This window comes from Penaeus monodon, chromosome 5 (genome assembly GCF_015228065.2).
Source record: "Penaeus monodon isolate SGIC_2016 chromosome 5, NSTDA_Pmon_1, whole genome shotgun sequence".
In the NCBI taxonomy this organism is placed as follows: Eukaryota; Metazoa; Arthropoda; class Malacostraca; order Decapoda; family Penaeidae; genus Penaeus; species Penaeus monodon.
This window is the reverse complement of record NC_051390.1, coordinates 12,909,109-12,928,074: the sequence shown is the minus strand read 5'-3', so window position 1 is coordinate 12,928,074 and position 18,966 is coordinate 12,909,109.

The window sequence follows — 18,966 nt, the reverse complement described above, 5'->3', positions numbered from 1 at the left end:
GCCGCCACAGTTGACACATGTGTGTGACTGTGCAGAACAGTTTGATCTAGTTTGAGCAGGTTGAGCACATAGAGGGCATCTGGCTGTGGATCGGCAATGTTTGGCAGGATGTCCTAACCGCCAACAATTTTAGCACTGACGGGGAGGAGGTTGATACCTTCGACAGGGAGGAATTCTCCACCAATGTAAACATTAAAGGGAAGGTCATGTCTACAGAAAGTAATTTTGGCAATGTTAGTGAGGTTCATACGATGACCTCTGGGAGGAATGGAGTAGCACTGCACTGATATTGCATCATAGTGCAAGTAAGTCTTCTGCATAATCTGACCAATTTTTGTTATAGATAGGGCAGTTTGCAAGGGAGATAGAGTCCGTTCCAGTGCAAGTATTGAGGGTTGGGTGTGGTTCTGCAGGGAACAGTCGGGTCCGTTTCAGAAAGAGACTTTGCCTACTTGTTTTTGGAGGCATTATTGGAAAAGGAGAGTTTTGTCAGAGTAGGGAGCTGTGGGAGGGATCACGAAAAATCGGTCCCATTTGGCTGGGCTAAGTAGAATATTTAAGATATTTGTAGAGATGGGGGTAGTAGAAGAACGGGGGCGTGTAGAAGATTGATTGATTGATTATTTAAAATTATCTGCCGCGTCAACAGCTAAGGTCATTAGCGGCGAATACCTTGTTAAACAGAAATATTAAAATGTTTAAAACTTTAAATCTCTCAATAGATATCTTATAAATAACAATAAACAAATTAAAAATCAAAGCATAAATATTATACTCTAAGTGTATAAAATTATTGCATAAATATTATGCAAAATTAAATTTTATTAAAAATATTAGTCTCACTTACGAAACTAATAAGACCCTCTATGTCACAATCCTCCCCCAATACATTCTTCAGTGTATTGGGGGAGACAAGTACATACGTCTTTGGTCTGAGAATGTTGCACTCTTTCCACTACATGTGCAAATTGTTAAGGGCTCTTGGCATCCCTCACAAAGTGCCTGATTTTTAGCCATCATCGGCCCATGAGTCAGTCTTGTGTGCCCGATTCTTACCCTTGTTAATGCAACTTCCACTTTTCGGTTGGGATGGATGCTAGTCACCCAACTACAAGGTCATCTCTAATCTCTCGCAGTTTATTTTGGAGATATGCCTCCATTGTTCCTTCCATTTATCGTGAAGACAACACCTGATGCCGGGTTTCAGGTCGGTGTGTGGGAGAGGAAAACGAGCATCACAAGGCTGAGCGGCAGCTGCCTTAGCCTTCTGATCAGCTCGCTCATTACCACTGACCCAACATGCGCTGGCACCCAACACAGAGTTATTTTTTTACGTGTTGACATCAGTGCAAGCCAATCTTGAACCTCCCTCACTACTGGATGTGATGAGTTTAAGCTCTTGTTGCTTTGCAAGGCACTACGAGAGTCCAATATATCACAAAGATGGTCATAAGATCTCTAGTCTCTTAACTGCTGCAGGATGGCATGTACACTCTGCAGTTGAAGATCGAGGCTGCTAGAGAGAGACTGCCAGATGCAGTCTTCCTTCTGCTCACTGCTGCAAAGCCCACACCATTTTCAGATTTCGAACCATCTGTATATATTGCGTCCGATCCTTGGAAACTTAAAAAGTGCTGAAAAAAATCTCTCTCTGACTTCTGCTTCAGATCTCCCCCCTTTTCCCAATTCCGACCAAATCCAGCTCGACTTGATTAGTCCAAGGGGGGAAATTTGGGGGAAATTTCCCAAACAGCCAGAACCTTAGTGAGACTTAATTAAGTTCTTCTACAAGATTCCTCATTCTCCTACCATAGGATCGGTTTACCTCAAGGGGTTGAAAACCAATCTGGATGTAGGAGACCCCGGAATCCTTTGTAGTCTCGTATAGTAAATCGGGTTTCATGTAGTCCCGGTGTAATGAAAGAGGTGGTTCTCCACTCTCAGCATACAGGGACTCCACAGGTGAAGACCTGAAAGCCCCAGTACAGATTCTGAGAGCTTCATTATGAACCGAGTCCAACATCTGGAGAACAGTGGGAGTTGCAGATGAATAAGCTTCACATCCATAGTCAAGCTTACTACGAATAAGCGCTCGGTAAAGCCGTAGAAGCGTTGTGCGGTCTGCCCCCCAAAGATAAATGTGAAAGAACCCGCAAATACTAAGTGCTTTTGTAGCCTTCATTTTTAAAACTGTTTGAGTGAGGCACCCATGTAAGTCTTGAGTCAAAATTAGACCCAAGTACTTCACCTCTTGGACAAATTGCAGTGGGTTTGCCCTAAATAGAGGGAAGGAGGGAAACTTTCCTCGTTTGTGGAAATGCACAGCCAGGGTCTTGCTTTGAGAAAATTTGAACCCATGATATGTTGCCCACTGTAAACCCTGATTTATTGCATTTCTGCATGCGTCCTTGCACATCCTGTAAGCTTCCTCCTGAGCAGTACAGTGTAAAGTCATCCACATACAGATTACATGAGACAGCACTTGGAACAACCTTTATAATGTCATTTATAGCAATGGCAAACAGGGTCACACTTAAGACACTCCCTTGGGGGACCCCTTCCAGTGGTCTCCAGGTTAGAGAAAACTGTTTCCCACCCGAACTCTAAATTTCCTGTTAGAAAGGAAGCTTTGTATGAAGGAGGTAATGCTCCTCTTAAACCAATGTCTACAGCTTCATGAGTATGCCATTGCTTCCAAGTAGTATCATAAGCCTTTTCAAGGTCAAAAAAGACTGCTAACTGTGACGTCGCTGTCCCAAAGGGAAATTCTGTATAGCAGTTTCCATCTCACAAGTGCATCTGTGGTCGATCTCAATTTTCTAAACCCCATATTGATTGGGGTCAGCACGTTTTTCTTTTCTAGCAGCCATGTCAAACCTGAAGTTTACCATTTTCTCCATCAGCTTGCAGATGTAGCTGGTGAGAGAAATTGGTCTGTAATTTCCTGGTGTGGAAGTATCTTTGCCAGTTTGGGAAAACAGGAATGATTATAGCCTCTTTCCATGTGGATGGCACTGTGCCTCCCTATAGATCCTATTGAACAAGTCCAACAGGAACTTTTTGGGAACTCTCCGGTAAGTGGATATCATTTGTAGGGAATATCGTCACTTCCTGGGGCAGTCTTACGGCAGAGCTGCAAAGCAGAGTCATCTCCTTGCGCAAAATGGCAATTTGTATGGAAGTTCTGCTGCTTTTCCTACTAAAGAACGACACTGGGTGTTGTTCCTGTTCAGCACAAAGAGTGGAGAATCGAGCAGTGTAAGATGCTCCAGAGGAGATCTCGGCCATGGATTTAGCTAGCTCATTAGCAAATATCTTTTTTTGTCTGTGATGATTATGCCATCTATCTTCAGAGCAGGTTGTGATATGGATGTGCTCTTTCCAGCAATCTTACGCACCTTGTCCACACCCAGGGCTAAGGGGGTCCCAGAGTTAATCGAGGAGACTTTACTGTCTCCACGACGTCCGTCTAGCCTCCTTTAGCACGCGCCTGGCCTTGGCTCGGGTCTTTTTTTAAATGATCAAGGTTACAATGCTGGGGCGTCGTTTCAACTGCCTTAATGCAGCTTTCCTTGCTCTGACAGCTTGTTGGGATTCATCAGACCACCATGGTACTGGAGGTCGACGGTAAATGTCCGCTACTTTTGGGAATGGATGCTTCTGCTGCAAGGTGAATTCGTGATGTGAAGTGATAACAGCACTTGAACACACTGGAAATCATTAACAGATCCTTGCAATAAAGCATTGATCTAAAAAAATTCCAGTCTGCATGTTCAAGTCGCCATCTCTGCACTCCATTGACTGGAATACCATTCACCTCCTCCAAAATTATTGGAAAATGGTCGCTTCCATGTAAGTCTTCCATGACCTGCCAAGTGAAGTTCAACTGTGAATCAGGTGAGCCTATTGATAGGTCTATATTGGAGAATGTCCCAGTTTGAACTTGGAAATGTGTGGGAGTGTCACTGTTCAGTAAAACTGCATCTGCTCTTAAGAACAAGGACTCCAAGGCCCTTCCTCGAGAGTTGCACAAAGTGTCTCCCCAGAGGGGATGCCCCACCATTGAAATCTCCCAAGAGTAGAAATGGATGTGGCAAAATGCCCAAGTAGATCTTCCAAATCATTTTTGTTGAGAATGTGGAGGAAGGTAGATGGATGCAACAGTGTAAGGTCGGGGTCAAAACCTATTTTCACAGCCCTTTACCTGCAGTGTTGTTGCAGGGGATGGCTGGAAGGGAATATCATGACGTACCATTACTTTCTACTCCTCCATGAGGTCCATTGTCAAAGGTTCCATAATGGGGGTTGAACTTTAAATCCTCTCAGGAAAATGGGACGATTTTCCCCGGTCATAATCTCTTGTAGGGATACACAAACTGGGTTCCATGAGCTATCAGATGTTGCAGTTTTCCCATTTTGCATGAATTTCCTTTACAGTTCCATTGGATTTGGGTATTTCCCGTTCTTTAGATTATTTCTTCAAAGGTTTGGCAGCACCTGTGGTCAAGGTTTGCTTCACACCTTTAGGCTGTCCCTTTCCAGGATCCTGGGAGTTTCCTTTTTAATGGTTGTTTACCTGTGGAACTAGTTTCCCCCAGGTTTCCCTTGGACAGGTCAGGATTTCTTTGCCTAGGCAAAGGACGGGCCTGAGCCTTTGCTTCAGGGGCATTCTGTCTAGCAGCAGAGGCCCCTGTGGATTTTGTTGCAGCTGGAGTCTTTGGGGCAGGTTCAGGATTCCCTTTTCCTGGGCAAAGGCGTGCCTGAGCCTTTACTTCAGGAGCATTCGACTAGCAGCAGATGCTCCTGTGGATGTGGCGGCAGCTGGAGCTGTCACCGTTGAGGCCTCTGGAGCCTTGCCTGATGGTCCAAAGACCTTACTTTGGGAGGAGGGGTCTCCTCAAAAGACCCCTCACTCCTACTCCGTTTCTGGTGGAACAACTCACCAGAGGCAGTGCAACAATTTGGGACTGAGGTTTAGAGGAAAAGGCCCGAGTGTGTGCTGTAAGAAGCAAATTTGGAGGGCAAGGGTTGGTGGGAAGGAGGATGGGCTAGAACCCAAGCAAAGGACCTACCTGGCTGTGCAAACAGCATACGGGCACGTCGCTTTGCCTCTGGAAAACTAACTTTCTCCTTGCTCCTTATTACCAATACTTCCTTTTCAAATTTGTATCTTTTACATTGCTTTGAAGAAGCTCATGAGCTTCTTTGCAGTTTGGTAACAGCATATTGGACCTGGACAGTTGTCATCTCCTTGATGACCTGTTGTACCCCACTTTACACATACTCTTGGTTGCCCATTTTCTTTAAAACGGCAAGAGTTGGGGTCCATGCCCATAACCTTGGCAGTGGAAGCACCGCATAGGGGTTGGGGACATATGGCTTTACCTTCAGGTGGTACCATGCTAAATTAACGATTCTGGAAGGACTAATGTGTTAAAAGTTAGAAGAAGAGCTGGTGGGCGACTGTTTTCCAAACCATCAACTTTCTTCCTAAAACGTTTTACTGCACTACATTAAAATTCTCTAGTTCCTCTAACAGTTTCTCCTCAGAATACCTCATCAGGTCTCGGGAAAAAACAATTCCCTTGCACTGATTGAGGGTTTTGTGAGGAAAGCATGAAACTTGAGCCCCAGGAATGTTACATATTGCACGCAGACGGTCACTCTCGTCTGGGGACGAAACCTCAACTATCAGGCTACCATCTCGCTGTGGGGTTTATACGAGGATCACGTTGACATACTTCAAAATATTTTTTCCCATAACCTCAAAGATGTCAAAATCCATGATTGATACACCATCAATGGTCTTCACTACCAGGTACTTACTATATGAAATGCTTTCATATTTACCACGCAAGATTTCCTTAGTGGGTTGAAGAGGACTTTTCCCCTTCTTACCTGGTTTGGGAGCCCGGGAAAACCTTACGATTCCCATTTTTGCCCCTTTTGGGAAAATGAAAAGGTTCCAGAGTGACAACGTGTGATTTTCCAGAGAGAATGGTCGAGGATTGCGCAGGTCGTCAGGGAGAGAGCTAGATCTTTGTAAATTTGTAGTACTCATACAAATTTGAATTCTTCCTTTCCTCCTCCCCCACCCACCATGGAGTCCAACGAGGGGAAGCTATAGTTGGGTTCAAAATCTCCCAACAGCCACAGGGGTAATGAGGAAATATACGCAGCCACTATCACAGTACTAATGGCAGTCGCGGGACCTATGCGCTACCGACTGAATAGTGCCAGCTTGACCCTAGCCATATTTTTACCAGCCGATTGACTTGACCGGGGCCCTTTATCAAGTCACCCGTCTAACCAGAAAAAGGGCCAAAGAGGTGTGTTGCTAGCTGCAGAGCGCAGCGTGCAGCATCGCTCAACCTCCAGGACTCCTGTCTCCTGGTAATACGGGATGCCACGCACGGCAAACACACGTGGGAGAGTTCTCCCTAGTCCAAGATGGAATGAACCAGGGGTGGGTACACCATCCCCTCTCATAGGCCTTGGTGCACCAGGAAGCCATTTTTTCTCATCCCACTGGTGGGCCCCTCCAGTATGGGTAGCCCTCTGGTCCGGCTCACCAGATCATTGGGACCTCAAGCCCCCCCACCGCGGCAAGGCGGCTTCCGTTAGGGGGGGCGTGTAGAAGAGGGAGTAGTGTTGAGGGAGGTAGTATTATGGAGGGATGGGAAATAAGGCTGTAAATTTGTAATAAGGGAGGATGGGGTAGTTGATGAAGATTGTGGGAGTTGAGGTGATGAAGTTGAGCATGTTGGGAAACTAGGAAGGTCTCTTGGAGATTGAGTATTAATTTGGGCGGATAACGTACTAGTAGGCATTGAGGAGGGGGTAGTAATTGTAGTAATTTGAGCCGTGGCCAAAGGAGAGCCTGGGGTCGGGGAATCGGGAGAGTTTGAATTGGTGGGGTTATTTGATGAAGGGGTAAGCCTCATTGCCCCCATTAAGGTATAACGTCTTCATTATTAGCTATGGTAAGCCTGAAGTTTGTTGGGGAGACAAACAGTCCATCCTTCAGGGTCCCCTTGGCAACTGAAACAGAGGAATACCGTGCCATGGCTCCCTCAGGCCGTTCAGGACTGGCACAAAGTCAGCCTTTCATCCTTTCAGCACGGCTCTCACACCATAGGAAGTAGATAGTAGAAGGGGTTGGGAAGGGACGGAAACGAAAAAGGAGGGGAAAAAGCATTCAAAATTAGTGAAGTCGAATGCTGAGGCCCAAGGCAGGGGAGATCCCCAAAAGTCCCAGCCCACATCCCTTTTTCCCCCCAACGAAAATTAAAGGGGAAATTAAGGGTTAAAAGCAAGTAAATTGCTAAAATTTAAAGGTCATGAGAAAAATTATTAATGTTGGGAAGGGTGGGATTTAGTGATTTTTTAAAGGGGGAAAAAGGATTGGTGAGTAAAAGGGTTAGGGTGGGTGGGGTAAGGGTTTTTTGATGAGGATTGTAGCGTTTGAAGAAAGAAATGGTTGTTTGAAAGAAAGTGTGGGATCTTAAGGATGTCTAAGGTTGGAGGTGGTGAAGGGGGATGGGTTGGGGGAAGAAAGGGAAAGTAGGACGAGACAAAAAGGGGGAATGTGGGGAAAGACAAAATGATAATTGGGGGATTGTTATGGGGTGTAAAAAGGTCTCTTGAAGGCATAAATAATGGGTTATAAGGGGAAAAGGGATATGACGAAGGTCAGGCTGGGGGAGCAAAAACCGCAAATATTAAAATGAAGGTAGTTAATTTAGATATAGATTTGTAGGGTTTGGGATTTTGAGGGGAAGCAGAGGGGGGGATAAGGACCAAGAGGTCTGAGAGGGAAGGTGGGGGGTTGGTGTTCTACTGGAGAGTTTCGGAGATGGGGGTCTGTGGAAGGGGATACTTGTGACATAAGGGTTCAGTGTGTACCAGGGGAGGGAAGGGATAGAGGGGTGGTGGGGGGTTTTGGGGGGGGTTGGGGGGGGGGGGAGGGGTTTTTGGGGGGGGGTAGGGGGAAAGGGGTAGGGGGGATACGTTAGGAGGAGGAGGATATCAGCAGTTACTTGAGTGGGGAAGGAGCAGGAGTTGAAAGTTTTGGAGGTTGATGTCAGTTGTCTTTAAAAATCTTGAAATTTTAATAGTTTTTTTCTGAGATTTGGTTGGGGAGTTTTGGGAGAAAAAGGATTTCTTGTGGGGGGGGGAAGAGAGGATTGGTGTCTCAAGCGTAGGGCAAAGGAAGGGGGAGGTGATTGTGGGGGTAGGGGGGGGGGGGGGTGGAAAGTTGTTCTGTCTGTTAGGGTAGTGCGGGAGGGAGAGGGAAGGTTTTTGGGGTTTTGTAGTGTTTTGGGAGTTCGTAGTAGAGATTGGAGTGTCTGGATTTAGGATGAAAAAGAGTTGAGGGGGGAAAGGTAGGAGTAGAAGGGGGGGAGTAGATGAGGGGGGGGGTTTTAGGAGAATTGGTAGAAACATATTATGGAGTAAGGAGTAAGAGAGAAACCACGTCGACGTATCTGTCGGGTTTCAGTAGTGTGAGTCCAAGTTTGAATTTCGGGGTTTTGCTACCTCAAGACTAAAAAATTGTAGGGGGGACAGCCCCTATAAAATACATTAGGGGGCCCCCAAAATTGGCACATGTGCTGTTTGTGCAGAGCAGTTAGGGGAATGGCCCCGGGGTTGGGCACATAGTGGGCTTTGGCTGGGGGCAATTTTTGGCTGGGAGTCCTAGACGCCAACAATTTTTGGCACTGACGTGGGGGGGGTTTTGGTATGGACAAACGGGGAGGATTCTCCTCCTATGTGACTTAAAAGGGAAGGTCAGTCAGGAAAGGGAATTTTTTGGTATATTGGGGGGTTTCCCTTTCGATGCCTTGGGGGAAGGGAGTAGATTGTAGGGTTTTGCTCATAGTCTGTGAGACAGGCAAGTGGGTTTTTCCACAGTTGACCAATCTGTATAGACGGGCAATTTGCTGGGAGTTTGAAACTGTTCCGGGCAAGTATTGGGGTTGGGGGGGTTTCTGAAAGGAGGGGTTTTCCCCTATAGGTCAGTATTTTTGTTAATGCTATAGTTTTGGTTTTCGGATTTACTGTGACAAGAGGGAGGTGGGGTTTCGGCTACGGAAGAGACTTACCTACTTTTTTTTTGGAGACATTTTTGGAAGAAAAGGGTTTTTGCAAGTAGGGAGTGTGGGGGGGCACGAGAAATGGGTCCCTTTTTGGCTGCGCTAAAGAGAGTTTTCAAGATTGTTGTAGAGTTTGGGGTGTAGAAGGGAGGGGGTGCGAAGAGGAGTAGGTTGAGGGAGGTAGTTTTATGGAAGGGGCAAAAAGGGTTTGTAAGGTATTAATGGGGAGGATGGGGGGTTGATGTTGAGGTTGTGGGGGTAGGGGTGTTGAAGTTGAGCATGCGGAAGAGTGGAAATGTTTTTTAAGGGTTTGTTGGTACTGTACTAGTGGGGCATTGAGGGGGGGGGGTTATTATTTAGTGTTCGGAGCGTGGTCAAAGGGAGCCGGGGGCAGGGAATGGGGGGGTTTAACGGGGGGCTATTTGAAAAAGGGGGCAAGCCCATTGCCCAAATAGGGGGGATATGTTTTATTAGGGCCCAGGGAAGTGGTTTATGTTGGGGATAAAACAGTCCCCCTCAGGGTCCCCTTGGGGGGTAAGGGCTGGGTAACTAAACGGGGGAAAAACCGTGCCCAGGGGGCCCTCGGCCCGTTCAGGAGGGGCACAAAGTCGTTTTTTCACCCTTTTCAGCACGGCTCTCACATTTGGAGGTTGATAGCAAAGGGTTTGGTGAAGGACAGAAACGAAAGTGGGAAGGAAAAAAAGCCCCTGAAAAAATTATTTTGACCCCCAAAGGTTGGGGAGCCCCCCATCTTGGGTCCCAGTCTCCGCTCCTACCCCCCCACGAAAACAAGGGAAAGGATTGGGGGGGGACAAAAAAGGGGAAAAGGGTTTGGGGGGGGAAAGGCTGTAAAGTTAAAAAAAGGAGGATATGGTGGTTGATGAAGGTTGTGGGAGTAGAGGGGATAGAGTTGAGAATATTGGGAGTAGGAGTGCGAGTCTTGACTTGGGTGAATGATGTATTAGTAAGCATTGATGAGGAATTGCAGTGTTCAGAGTCGTGGTCAAAGGAGTGGAGGTCGGGAACCCGGGGAAGGGTTTTTAAGGGTTTAATGGTTAAAGAAAGATAAATGTGCTAGAATCTAAGGTCGTAGCACTTATTTAAGTTAGGGAAGGGGGGTGAGTTGTGATTAGTTGTCTAAGCTGGGAAAGGAGTTGGTGATGAAAGGGTTAGGGTCGGGTATGGAAAGGATTTAATAGATGAAGAATAGTATGCTTTTGGGGAAAGAGAATAGGTTGTTAAGCAAAAAGGTGGGTTCTGTAAGGATGTCTGTAGGTTGGGGGGTCGGTAAAGGGGGGATAGGGGGGGAAAGCAGGGGTACAAGTTTTTTTTAAAAAAGGGGGTTTGGATGTTGGGGGTGGTATTGCTTTTGAGAGTTAAGAGTTAATAGGTTTCAGTGCTAAGGGGGAGGGAAAGGATAGGGGGATGGTGGGAGGGTTAATGTGGGGGGGTTGGGGTGGGGGGGGATGGGCGTTTTGGGAGGGGGTAGGAGGTAGGGTGTAGGGGGATTCGTTAGGAGGAGGATGGATCCCCGCAGTTACTTGGAGGGGGAAAGGAGCAGGAGTTGTAAGATTTGGGGGTTTGAGGATTTTTTCATTGGGTAATCTGGTTTTTTCAATGGTTTTTTCTTTGAGTTGGTTCGGGATTTTGGGGGGAAAAAGGGATTTTTTGTGAGGGGGGGAAGAGAGGACGGGTGCCAAGAATAGGAGCAAAGGAAGGTGGAGGTGATTGTGTGGAGGGGAAAGGGGGGGGAAATTTTGTTCTGTCTTTTACGGGGTGCAGGAGGGAGGGGGGAAGGGGTTGGGGATTGTAGGGGTGTTAAAGTATCTGTGGGAGGAGGGAGTGTCGGGTTTTAGGATGGCAAAAGAGTTTGCGGGGGAAAGGGTGGGAGTAGAAGAGGGGGGGTTAGATGTGGGGGGGGGGGGTTGGGGAAAATTTGGTAGAATGGCGGGGTTAGGGTCGGGTTGGAAAGGGATTTAGTTAGTGGGGGGTTTATGCATTGGGGAAAGAGAAAGGTTGTTGAAGCAGAAAGTGGGGGATCTGTAAGGAGTTAAAGGGTTTGGGGAGGCGGGAAGGGAGGATAGGTGGGGGGAAAGGGGGGTACGGGTTGTTTAAAAAAACGTGGCACGACAATAGGATGTGGGGTTAAAAGGGGAAAATTAATAAGGAACATAAGGGGGGACAGATTGTGACATCAGATGGGAGTGGTTAGACGGGTGTGGCCAAATGCGTAGTCGGGCGAGAGCGGTCCCCCAACGTCTGTTCCGAGAAGGAGCTGACCAGGAGGAGTTTGATAGTTTTACAAAAGTAATTTTTTAGTGGGAGGCTTGCCCAAAAAAGAGCCATCGTTATACAAAAAGGGTTTTTAAAGTGGGGTAAAATCCGGGGCGGGATAGTGAAAACGTGATTGGTATATGTGGCATAGGGCGGGGCTGCTAGTGATCTGCTTTTCATTGCCGGGGATTCAAAACAGGGCGGGCCCCCCAAAAAAATTTGATTTTTTTATGGGTGGGGATGGTGAAAAACCATTTCTGGATCTACAAAAAAGGGGGGTTGGTGGTGTGATGTTTTTATGAGAGTTAAAGATTTACGGGAGTCGTAAAAATTGTAAAAGGGAAGAGGAGAGTGAGTATAGTGTTTTAGGCAAAAGGAGTGCTACAGTTCTGTAGAAAGGGACACTGGATTCAGGAGGGGGGAGTATTTAAAAGACGATTTGGGGAAGTTCTGAAAAACCAGCACCAGAGGTATTGGAGCCATCATTATATAGGTGAATACGGGGAAATGAGGGGAGACATGGTAAGGAAAGTGTGGAAGGCAGTAGGGGGTATTTGATTTTGGGGGGTCGGGGAAAACAGAAGGCAATATGGGGTGAGGTATGCCATGGAGGACGGAATGGACAGAGAACGGGAGAGGTTGGAGTGGGGGAAAGGGGAAGGGAGAGGGGGGACCTGCGAGTGGGAAAGGAGTAGGTAATCTGGAGAGAATTTTAAGGTAAGAAGTGGGGGGTTGTGGGATATTTAGTTTTAGTGGGGGAAAAGGTGGAATCGAACATAGCACGGAGAGAGAAAAGGGGCACGAGTCGAGATAGAGATGGTACCCGTTTCAGGTAAGGCTCTCAATGGGGAGGAGCAAAAAGGCCCTAGTGAAGCGAAGACCCAGTGAGGTTGTATCAAGAGGGGGCAAGGAGAAAAGTTGAGGCAGAGGATGATTAGCATCCAAAATAAGATGGGAGGATAAAAGTAACATAAAAGATGAGGGATTTTTTCTTGAGGCCCCTGAATATGGGGGATGGTTTTTTAAGATTCGAAACGGCGGAGAGCTTTTTCTTAATGTGTAGAAATGTTCCCCAGGACAGTTTGGAGCAAAAATGACACTAGGAATTTTTCCAGAGGAACGGGATTTGGGGTGAGTGCTAAAGAGAGTGGGGGTAGGGGGTACACGGGGAGCGAGAGAAAAAAAGGAGAAAGATTTTGGGTAGAAAGGGAAGCCAGGTTTTTGGGGCCCCGGAAAAATATGATGAATTTCAGTTGAAGAAAGGAGAGATTTGGTATGGGTGTGTCGGGCTAGATGGTTAAATCATCAACAATAGTGATGACCCGGGTTCTGGTGGAAAACTGGACAATATCATAACAGCAAGAAGGAATAAAAATGGTACTGAGCCACTGCCTTGGGGACCCTCGATTTGGGAAAGAAAGAGAAAGTGGCAGAGGGGATTTTTACCGGAAAGTGCGTTGGGGAGGAAGGCTTTTGAAAACACCCCTGTTTTCCCCGTAGCCTAGAGAGGAATGGGAGAATAGGGACCGCCCTGTCTATCTATGTTTTTCTAGATAAAAAAAAAGCTAGACGGATTCATGGCGTGCAAATGCAGAGTAAAAATGTCTCAAATGATCAAGGGGGGTCAGCTGTGTTCTGGCCCGGGGAAAACCCCAATGGGAAAAGGGGAGAGAAGATTTTGAGATCAAGATACCACATTAACGGAAGTTCACCATTTGCTTAATAGTTTGCCAAGCAGCTAGTTAGTGCGATGGGGGATATTTGAGGAAAGGTACCCCATTTATTGGTTTCAGGAAGGGGAAAGGATAAAGCTTTTTCGCCAATTAGAAAGGGAAAAATTTTCCCGATGTCCTATGTGGTTGAAAATTTTTTAAAGGAAAAGGGTAAGGAGAAGTGGGGGGTTGCGGGGCAACGGTAGTGAATACCGTCAGGGCCTTCAGATGTTACGGGGCCCATTGTAAGGGGAGTAATGAGTTCGAGGAAGAAAAAGGGGATATGGACCATCAGAGGAGGGGTGAAAGGGAATGGGGGTACGTTCTTGGTGGGGCCTTTAAAAGAAGAGAAGGTGGAGAAAGGTGAGAACCCCTACTGACCTGGTGAAATAATCCCCAGTTCTTAGCGACTTGGGGGAGGGTCAGAAAAGAGGGGTTTTCGAATTGGAGGACAGGGGGAGGGTGGGGGGGGTGTTTTGCCTGATATTTTTTGAATTCGGGGCCAAAACATTGGAGATAATGTAGGGATGTAATTTAGAAACTAATTTTGCCAGTATTTGTTTTACATTCCGGATGTACGACGGAGAAGGCAGATGCTCTTTTTAAAAAAGATAAAGGGGTGAAATTTATTTTGGGGTACCCCCCTTTGCGGTAACTGTTCCCGGCGCACGTTTTAAACGAAGTCTTTAGGAATCAGAATTCCACCTGGAACACATTTGAGGGAAGGTCTTGAGGTTCGAGGGATAGCTGTATGTGCGCTTAAGACGATTTTTTTTAAATACTGTATATTTTTGAAATGGAGGGAGGGAGGATGGGGGGGTTAAAGCAGAGAGTGAAGTGAAAAAATGCCCCTCGGCTTATCAAAAACCAGCGGGGGAGTTAGGGGTGGTAGATGAAGTAGGAGAAAGGAGAACTGGAAAATGGTCACTACAGGGAAAATGGGCTAAAAATGACCCGGGAAATCTAAAAGAAAAGAAGGGGAGCATAGAGAGAGGTCAAGCTAAAAAGATTTCGTGCGTGTACAAAGGGTGGGGCGATTGAAAATTTTAAAAAGTAAGGTCAGCTGGAGGGGAAAGCGCTTAGGATCGGGTCGGAGTTTGGATAGAACACCCAAGATTTAAAATTAAAGTTAAAATCACCAATAGGGGAAAAGGGGTTAAGTTGGGAAATTTGATTTTTAAAAACAACAAAATCAAAAGGGTGGGAAGGGAGAAATACACTGAAATCCTGTATCCAAAAGATGAAGGAAGATACGGAAACTGGCAAGGGAATGGTTGAAAGGGGGGTGGAATAAGGTTTTTTTGATTGATAAGTATGGGTGAGAAATAAAGGGGAAAGTGGGGGAAGAAAAAATGATAATTGGGGATTTGGATTGGAGGATGTGTAAAAAGGTCTCTTTAAGCATACAATGGTGGATTATAGAGGAAAGGATAGACGAAGTCGGGCGGGGAGCGGAAACCGCGAAAACCAATGAAGGGTAGTTTTACTTTACTTATAGATTGTAGTCTTTTGGAGATTTTTAGGGGAAAAGTAAGGGGGGGAAAAGGATTTAGAATTGAGAGAGAGAGGGGTGGGGGTTGGTGTTCTCAGGAGGGGTATAGGGGATGGAGGGGTTTAGGGGAAGGGGGGTATTGTGACTGGGGGTTTTCCGGGGGTTTTCCCGGGGGGAGTGGAAAGGGATAAGGGGATGGGGGGAGGGTTAAAGTGGGCGGGGTTGGGGTTGGGGGGGGTGGGTGGTTTTGGGGGGGGGTAGGAGGGTTGGTGTAGGGGGATATCTTGGAGGGGATGGGTATCGCGTTTCTTTTTGTGTGGAAGGGCAGGAGGTATTTGGAGTTTAGTGTCATTTTCATGAGGTTAATCTTGAAAATTTTCAATGGTTTTTGAGGGTTTTTGGGGGGGTTTTTTGGGGGTAAAGGGTTTCTTTTGAGGGGGGGGAAAAGAGGATGGGTCTAAAAATAGGAGCAAAGGAAAAGGGGGGTGATTTTTGGTAGGGGAAGAGGGGGGGGAACGTTTTTCGCTGTTTCGGGTTTTGGCGGGAGGGAGAGGGAAGGGTTGGGGTTGTGTGGATTTAAGTACTGTGTAGAGTTGGGGTGTTGGATTTTGGATGGGAATGGTTAAAGTTAAAGGTTTTTAAAACAAATAAAAATGTGTAGAATCAAGGGCATGTAGCACTAAGTTAAGTTAGGGAAGGGGGGTTGGTTTTGGGTTAGTTTTCTAAGTGGGGAAAGGGTTGGGGAGTGAAAGGGTTGGGTCGGGTTTTGGGAAGGGGTTGATTAGAGAAGAATATGTTGCGTTTGATGAAAGAGAATAGGTTTTTGAAGCAAAAAAGTGTGGATTTTGTAAGGGTGTCTGATAGGTTGGGAGGTCGGTGAAGGGGGATAGGTGGGGGGAAAAATAGGTAGATGTTTTCAAAACGTGGGCAGGCAGTAGGATGTGGGGATTGGGGTGTCTGGGGGTGGTATTGACTTTTGGAGTTTTAAAGAGTTACATAAGGGATTTACGTGGTAAGGGGGGAGGGAAAGGGATAGAGGGGATGTGGGAGGGTTAAGGGGCGGGGGTTGGGGGCGGGGGGGATGGGCTGTGTTGGGGGGGGGTAGGGGATAGGGTGAGGGGGGATATCTTGGAGGAGGATGAAAATTAGCATTACTTGGAGTGTGGAAGGGCAGAGTTTTAAGTTTGGAGGTTGAGTGCAGTTTTTATTAGGGAATCTTGAATATTTTTTAAGGTTTCTTCTTCTGAGTTGGTTTGGGTGTTTTGGGGGGTAAAGGATTTCTTGGAGGGGGGAAAAAGAGGATGGTGTTAAGAAGGAGCAAAGGAAAGGGGGAGGTGTTGTATGGTAGGGGAAGAGGGGGGAACGTTGTTCGTCTGTTTCGGGTAGGCGAGGAGGGAGGGGGAAGGTGTTGGGGTTTTAGGTGATTGAAGTATCTGTAGTAGAGTTTGGGGGTGTTGGATTTGGTGGCAAAAGGTTTGACTGGGGAAGGGAGGGGGGTAGAAAGAGGGGGGGTTGATGTGGAGGGGTGGGTTTTGGAGAATTTGGGAGAATGGCAGTATTTCTGGAGTAAGGAGTAAGGGAGAAAACCCCGGACGTGTTCTTGTCTGGCTTCGCGTGTGTGGGCCCAAATTGAACTGGAGTTGCTACCTCAGACTCAAATTTTTAGGTGGGCAACCCCCCAAAAATACATTATGGGGGCCGCCACAGTTTGGGACGTGCGTGATTTTGGGGGGAGTTTAAACGGGTATGGCCCGGTTGGGCACAAGGGGGACGGCGTGGAAGGCAATTTTGGGGGGTCTAGACGCCCAAAAATTTTTGGCACTGACGTGGAGGGGGTTGGTATGGACGAAAAGGGAGGGATTCTCCTCCTATGTAGACGTTTAAAAGGGAGGCAGTACGGAAGGGAATTTTTGGAGTTAGGGGTTTTTTTTTTGGCCTTGGGGGGGGAAAGGAGTAGATTGTACGTGTTGCATCTAGCTGTGGAAAGGCAAGTAGTCTTTCCCCCAATCTGACCAAACTTTTTCAAGATTGGGAATTTGCTGGGGAATTTAAACTTTCGGTGAAGTATGAGGGTTTGGGTGGGTTCTGCAAAGGGTGGGGACCATATAGGGGCTGTTAGTTTTTTTAATGCTATAGCTTGGTTTTTGGATGTTACTGTGACAAAACGGGGGGGCGGGGGGGTCGGGGGTATGGAAAGGGGACTTTTTATGTTTTTTGGGGAAATTGTGGAAGAAGGGGGTTATAGAGTAGGGGGTGTGGGGGGGATCCGAAAAACGGTCCCCTTTTGGGGCGCTGAAAAGGGTTTCAATATGTTGTAGTGATAGGGGTAGCAAGGGGGGTTCGGACGAGGAGTAGTGTTGAGGGGTTTTTGGAGAGGGGGGGGAATAAGGCTTTAAGGTATTAATAAGGAGGATGGGGGGGTTTTATTGGGGGTTGTGAGGGGGAGGGGGTGAAGTTAGCGTGTGGGGATGGAAAGTTCCTTAAGGATTGGTTTTTGGCTATTATAGTAGGCATTTTTGAGGGGGTGTTGTTGCAGTGTTCGGAGCCCTGGTAAGGGGAGCCGGGGTCAGGGATCGGGGGGGTTTTCATCGTTGGGGCTTTTGTAAAGGGGCAAGCCCCATTTCCCCCAAGTGGAGATAAGTTTTTATTCGGCCATGGGAAACTGGTTTTTTGGGGATAAAAAAAAGCCCTCCCTCAGGGTCCCCTTTAGGGGTAAGGGCTAGATAAAAAACGGGGAATACCTGCCTGGGCCCCCTCAGGCCGTCGGATGGCACAAAGTCAGCCTTTTATCCTTTTAGACGGCCCCAAACCTTAGGAGGGGATAGCAGAAGGGTTTGGTGAAGGGACGAAAGAAAGGGGAAAGGAAAAAAAAGACCAAGCAAAATTATTGAGTCGAGGGCTGAGCCCCAAAGGGTTGGGGATTTCCCTCAGGGGGCCCCAGTTCGCCTCCTAAGCCCTACCACGACAACAACGGGCAAGGGATTGGGGGGGGTGGAGAGAGGAGGGGAATTGGAGAAGGGAGACAGACGAAAGATACTGCTAAAATTTTTTAGAAGCTTTAGAATGTCATGAGTAAAAGGATAAAAAATCAAATATAGAAAAATTTTTTCTTTAAAAAAGTAGTGAAATAAGAAGGGTAGGATACTCAAATTTTTTTTTTGGAAACTGTAGCTATACAGTAAATATTTTAATCAAGTTTACGAAATTTAATTGCACATTAACATGCAGAGTTGAAACACAAAAAAAAAATTAATGATCAAGTCCCCCTTAACATAAAGGATTGATTATGAAGTGTGGGCAAAAATAATAGGGCAGTTAAAATCCTCAAAATGTTATAAAAAAAAAAAAGTAAGAAAAAATTTTGTACCCTAAAATGTCTAACTCTGGCGGGGAGACGTAGATGGAAAATTTTCAAAAGCCCCACAGATGGCAGGATATTTGGAACTAATGCATATTTTTCAAATTCAGTGTTTTATCAGAATCAGTTTTTTTTCTCTGTTAAAACATAAAAAAAACTTTATCCTTGGCCAAAAAAAATATATCAAGAATTTGATGAAAAAGGGGTGTGTTTTCTACACAAAAATAAAAATTGAAAACCCTTTTATTTTGGGTTTAACAGTTTATTATAATTTTACAAAAGTTTCATTTTTTTCCCAACAATTCATGGTGTTGCAATGTCCATATTTGCTTTACTCCTACAATTGAAAAGGGAAAGGAAATAAAATTTGAACTTCAGATACCCAAACTGAAGGGCAGAGCCCCCCATTTTCAGTAGTATATAAGTCAAAGAAAACATTTTTAAAAATGTATAAAAAAAAAATATTTCTTGCCAAGGTTTACACTTTCACTTTCGAATGTGTAGGGGCTTAAAGAGGGGATTTTTTTAACAAGTAACACATTTTTTTTTTTTACAAAAAAGACAAACAATGTTACTTAAAGCTGTAGAGAGCATTATAAAATTTCTTTTCCAAATCTAAAAAAGGGGAATTTTCACTGTAAACAAAGGATTCACCCAAAACCGATATACTTCAGTTAACAAACATTAAAACTCTTTTAAACATTTTTACCCTTTCCCCCTTTTAGGTTTTCCTACAAATAAAGAATGTTTGCAAGTATCTTTTTTTCTTTCGCTCAATACCCTGGCAAATCGAAATTTTCCAACACTTGTAGTAAAGGAACCCCCGTCTGCAAAAGTCAAAATTATCTCAAAAAAGCCCTGCCACGAAAAAAGGACATCATTTTTTATTTTTCCCCTTTTAACAAATCCCCGCCCATTTTTCAAAAACTTTTCCCGCCCACATTCCCTGTTATATCAGTGGGGTTTCCCTGAGCTTTCTATTTTTTTTTTTTTTTGGTTAAAGAACAGTAAAAGAAAACCTTAAAATTAAAAATG